The following is a 5920-nucleotide window of genomic DNA, read 5'->3' as shown; positions in this document are numbered from 1 at the left end:
TAAGGGCTTGGAGATGACCCCTTTGTGGCAAAGGCAAAGGACAGGGCTCTCTTTGGGAAAGGCTGGTTTTTTGCTACTCCCCATGGCCCTTGGCCAAGGCCCTCTTACAACAAAACAGCCCTATCTCTTTGAGCATCTACATTTAGTGTAACATTTACGTCAATCGTATCCATCTGAATATGGCTAATGTTTGGAGAAATCAATATTGGGCAAGAACAGATTTGCAGAAGCAATTAATTCATCCTATAAAGCCATGGCATAAATTTTCGTTTTTTTATGATAGTTTGATAACTCCTTGTTCTTCTCTACCTATTGCTGTTTGAACTTTACAACAAACTCGTTCATAATTACTTAACGTAGAAATTAGATGATGGTTAGCAAAATCCAGCTTTTCCCCAGGCCAGTCATTTTTTATTGGTATTTTCTCCTGTGAAGGCTTTAATTCTATTTCCCAATACATTTTATTGTCAATATCTGTATTAGACTCTTACCAGCAACACCAGTGTTATAATATATCACACTATGGTAGTAAATGTAACTTGAAAAGTAAGTCAAAAGCTACTGTTCCGTCAGTAGAGTCCCACTCCACCCTTAACAATCACTCTAGTTTCTCGTGATATTACACAGCCACAGCGTCTCCCAGAGGGATGCCACGCAGATTCTAGGCTTCCATTTCACCTTGTCAATTCCAGGATCAGGAGTGCTCTTGACAATATATAGTCTCACCTTTTCAGACATCCAGTGTAATTGAGCTAAAAGACAATATCATCTCGTGATCAGAACCTCTCTCAGGAGACATCAATATAGTATTAGATTTGCCTCACTGCCTAACTCAGTTATTCCTCCTTTTCTCCTTTATCATTACATTTACCCAAACATCTGTTTTTGGAAGTATCACTGAATTTGATGACTGTGCTGGTCTAGATTGCCTGCAGTAATTCCAATCTAGCAAGTCCACTCAATTCACGCTCAGTGGTGTACATTAGGGTTACAGAAGTACAGAATTAGCGAGCTATTTCAATCAGACAATATTGCTATATTCTTTGTCAATCCGTTTTCCCAGAAGGGATCAATGCACAGTCCACCCCGTCAGTCCCTTAAAATTCTGGTATAAAAGAAAAACATAGTTTCAGTTTCTTGCTACAGGATAATCCATGCTGCCAACATCCAGATCTGCAGCCCTAGTCTCAGGACCACTGCATTAGGTCGAAGAAAAGAAAGTTGAGGTGATGTGGGAAATAATTGTATAATTATTGCAGCCCTGTTCCCAAGATCACCCACAGAGTTGGAGGGATCTCTCTAGTAGGAACCTTCTCTTCCAAACACTTCATGTTGAGTGTGAGCACACACTCAAGAAGGCATGTAAAGCCAGCCCTGCATCTCCTTCTGACAATCTCACTCGTGACACCAACTACAGAGTTAAGGAGTTTCCAAGAGGACTCTCACTTCTGACACCAATTGAAAAATGTGGGGGTCACAAGACCTTCTCACATCTTACAAAATTTGTAAATTTCGGGTACTCAAGACCACCCTTAGGGTTGAATAATTTCCTAGGAAGATCCACAGAACTCCCTGAAAGCAGTTACACTCATGGTTATTATGTATTATAGCCAAGTGATCCAGATTAAAATAAGCCAAGGAGAGAAGCTCATGGGACATACTCCCAGAGTATCACCGGTTCTTGTCATTGGGATTACCCCACGGAAAGATTTTTAAACTTTACTAACACACTAGGCTCTCTTCCACAGATGAGAGAAAGTTTGAAGCTGGTACCTGCATTTTCTACTTAAAGCATCTATGAGAAAGAGTAGAGCCAGATGTTTTGTAATAAGTGTCATGAGAGTAGACGGAAATAGCCCAATACAGTATGCAGACAAACCAAAGGGCACATGTTGAGACATTTAACACTGGTGGTTGTGACATTTCAGGATATAGAGAATATTTACGGAAGATATCATGACATTCAGATGAGGAATTAAGGGCTGTATCCTTAAGTGAGAGGATACTGCTGTGAGGTCGTGAGTCAGTCTCAGCTAGACAGTCTTATAACATTCTTACTAGCTAATAAAGTGAAGCACAGATGTTAGTGCCACAGCTGTTGACTTAATTTGTCTTCATGTCTTTAATCCATGTGAAGTTTGGTGAGTAAGGAGGGAATTCACTTACACCCAATGAAGCAACAATCATGCACGTATTAATTGGTAGTTTAAGATTGGGACTGGAGAAGGAGTCAGTGGGAAAGGAATAGATTGAAAACCCTTCCTAGAAAGTATTAACCCAGAAAGTTATAGAGCCTGGAGGGACCCCTACCATGGCACCAGGAGGCCAAGACTCCACCTATAGACCTTCATCCAGGTGCCTCAACTTTCAAACCAGCATGACATAGCAATTTATCCAGTATAAGATTATGTCTGCAGGCATCTTGAAAGACTAGATGGATTTCCCTTACTGTGGAAGACCTCAGCATTGAAAGCAAAATATGAAATACATTTTAGCATAGGGCATTTAGAAGTCTTTCCAGTTTCATTACTGAGTCAAAACAATTTGGACTTGCCTGACACAGACAGACTCAATGTGTCCAGATAAACAGAGAATAATGGTATCTCAGCACCTATCTACTCAATCATGTCTGACATTCACTTTTGCTTAAGCTCAGTTTTCCATGAAGTGCAATATCCTTTTACCTGATTTAATTTCAGCACAGATCTTGTTTGTTTTTTTTTCTAATAATAAAGGCCATGTAGGAGACAGATAAAGAAAAGAAAAGAGAAAGGATTCATTAGTCAGCTACAGTCATAATAATGTACAAAAAAAAAATCCCCACAAGATTGGCTTACAACAACAAGCATATGTTTTCATATTGTGGGTCTTCGGGTAGAGCACTATTTGATCTAGCTCATGCCTGACTGGACAACTCTTATCTGAACTGCTGGTTCGAGGACTGGCTGCAAGCTATGGACCTGATTCATATCTGTTCCATGTATGTTAGTGGTGCATTAGGGCTGAAGGTGGTGTAGTATCCAATTAGGCATTTTCTTCCCATGGCACACCATCAGAGCACAAGAGCCAAGCCATACCATGCAAACACATGTACATCCTCTCCTTACACCACATCTCCTAATGCTGCATTGGCCAAGGTAAGTTACGTGGTCACTCCCAACAGTGGTCTAGAGAAGTATACTCTGCCCAGAGTGGAAGGTGCCAGGAATGAACATTGACAGCACAATAACCAAAATTATCACCAAGGAAAAATGAGAGTGGAAAAACATTGAATACTCATCTTAAGTAGGTCCCAAAGCTGGCCATCAATAACAGAAAAGCAATGTCCTGCTTTGTTCCTTGGAAGAGATAGGAGCATGTTCATTGTTAGCTGCTAATAAAATTCTTTTGATAAAAGGCAGTAATTTTATGCCCTTTCAGGTATTATAAGATCTAAAAAGGGGAAAATTCAGGGTTATATCTGTTTTATCAATAGACTTGAGGCCTCTGTGAGTTTCAAGTGGTGGTTTACATTGAGAAATGTATGATTTGATTTTACATTATTAGAAACTAATGGGATTCTATAATTTTAGCAGATGCTCAACTACCAAAAAAAGGCCTTACTTCATTTAGTGCTGTTGGGTTCATCTTTCCAAATTGTACAACACCTTCAGAGACTAACATAGGTCCTAACATAGATTTCTTCCACTATTCAAATTCCATTTATTCCTCATCCTCCTGCCAAATGTCATTGGCATTAGTATTTTTATATTTAAATTATATTTTTAAGAATATGAAAACACTATATACTCATAGTAAAGTGTTAAAAATGTGGCATACATAAAGAAAAAATGTTAGGTTATGCAATTAGTGATTTACCACTTGTGTTTTTCTATGTTCATTTCTACTTTTAGTTATAGACACACACACACACACACACACACACACACACACACACACACAATTTTTCAAAGCTTCCTGGCTCTCAGTTGGCTATTCAGCCGAGAAATCATTTATTTTTTAAATTCTGGAATATTTTCAAGCATGTTTTTTCTTTCAATATGACTCCTTGCCCACTGTATCTATTATCTCCTTCTGAATCTCCTAAAAGAAATACATTGGGTCTTTTAAATTTTTTCCCAAGTTTCTCTAATTTCTTGTTCATTATTTCTGTTTGTTGTGCCAAAATGACCCTTTAGGGCACTCATTGAAGTTTGTATTTTTGTAGTGATACTTCAAGATTTCCAGCTGGTATTTTTCCTTTTTTTTTTTTCAGGAGGAGTCTTGCTCTGTCACCAGGCTGGAGCACAGTGGCACAGTCTCGGCTCCCTGCAACCTCTGGCTCCCAGGTTCAAACAATTCTCGTGCCTCAGCCTCCCCAGTAGCTGGGACTACAGGCACATGCACCATGCCCAGCTACTTTTTGTATTTCTAGTAGAGACGGGGTTTCACCATGTTGGCCAGGATTGTCTCTTGACCTCGTGACCCACCCACCTTGGCCACCCAGAGTGCTGGGATTTTACAGGTTTGAGCCACTGTGCCTGGCCTCCAGCTGGTATTTTTGTATATAGTTGTTGTTGTATTCATGGTTACTATTCTTTCCTTTACATCTTTGAGTACTATGACTATTCTTGACTTAAAATCATTTTCACATTTTTTCATTGTTTCCATTCAGATATACATTCTGTACCACTTTGGACTGTGGACTTTATTTTATTAAACTCACTAAGATATTTTATAATTTTTATTTTATGACACATATCACAGCAAAGTGTTCCCCTCCCAGTGTGCTCGATTTTATTTAGGGTGGTTTTAGAAGGGCCAAACTTTGCCCTCTACAGTGCTTGTCTCTAGTCAGATCATGCAACAGAGGTTTCTCCTAGCTCTTACTCTGGGCAGTTGCAACAACATTGGATGTTCCCTGGGATCTGGAATTTCCTGGTACATTCATAGTTCCCAGTGAGTCACACTTCTTTGCATCCTTGCCCTTCTGCATTCCCTTCCAAAACTGACACAGCCCTAGTATTTGCTTTGGCAACAAGATATTAGCAAATGTGACACAAGCAGGCATTTGAAATGTGCTTGAGAATTGGGGCATGTTTTCCCTCTTGCTGCTCTTGAACCTGACTATCATGATATGAAGCCAGTCCCAGCCTGCTGGAGACATGTAGCCCAGCAGACCGACAGCACCTTTATTAGACACACAAATGTGGACCCCTGGTCATTCAGGCCCAGCTGGGCATCTGCAGCCAGCTGAGAGATACCAGTGAGACCAGAGAGATGTCCACCTGAGCCTACTTCCAGATGCCAGATACTAGGGTGTTGCTTTAAGCCATGAAGTTTGGAGTGGCTTTTAATTTGGTAACAGATAAGGGAAGCACAGCGCTAACTTTGATGCCTTTATCACTCTCAGAAGCTACCCACAGCCCTGTCAATTCAGCCCTATTCAGTGTCAATGTTCCTCTCCTGTATTCTGCTCCGTGTAAGTCTTCCATTTTGAGTTCTGCAGCAATCACAACAACAGACATGCACGTGTGCTGCGAGTGTGCATGTGTGTGCATGCAGGTGTGAGCATGCATGTGTGGATATTCACTGTGGAGAACAGTTTCCTGGTAGAGCTCACTTGACATCTTGACCCAGAAATAATTTCACATGTCTAAAACCAAACAATGTTATGCTCCACATAAAGTTTTTAATCCTGGTTTTTATTGTCACTTAGCATAGTTAATACAATTTGCACCAAAGAATTGAATAATATTAAGATGGGAAGTGTAATTTTCAACTTCTAGCTAATTACATGATATGTATTAACATTTCCTTTTATTTATTATTTCTCTGCTGTTGAAAGTCAAGTTTGCTTCCAAGCTTTTCTTATTATGAGCTGTCGTCTCTGAGACACCACTTTACATACACGGAGGTGCATTTAGGAAGCATTTTTTAC

This window comes from Mandrillus leucophaeus, unplaced genomic scaffold (genome assembly GCF_000951045.1).
Source record: "Mandrillus leucophaeus isolate KB7577 unplaced genomic scaffold, Mleu.le_1.0 Scaffold961, whole genome shotgun sequence".
Classification (NCBI taxonomy): domain Eukaryota; kingdom Metazoa; phylum Chordata; class Mammalia; order Primates; family Cercopithecidae; genus Mandrillus; species Mandrillus leucophaeus.
The sequence above is the reverse complement of the archived record's forward strand: the minus strand, read 5'-3'. Positions refer to the sequence as shown.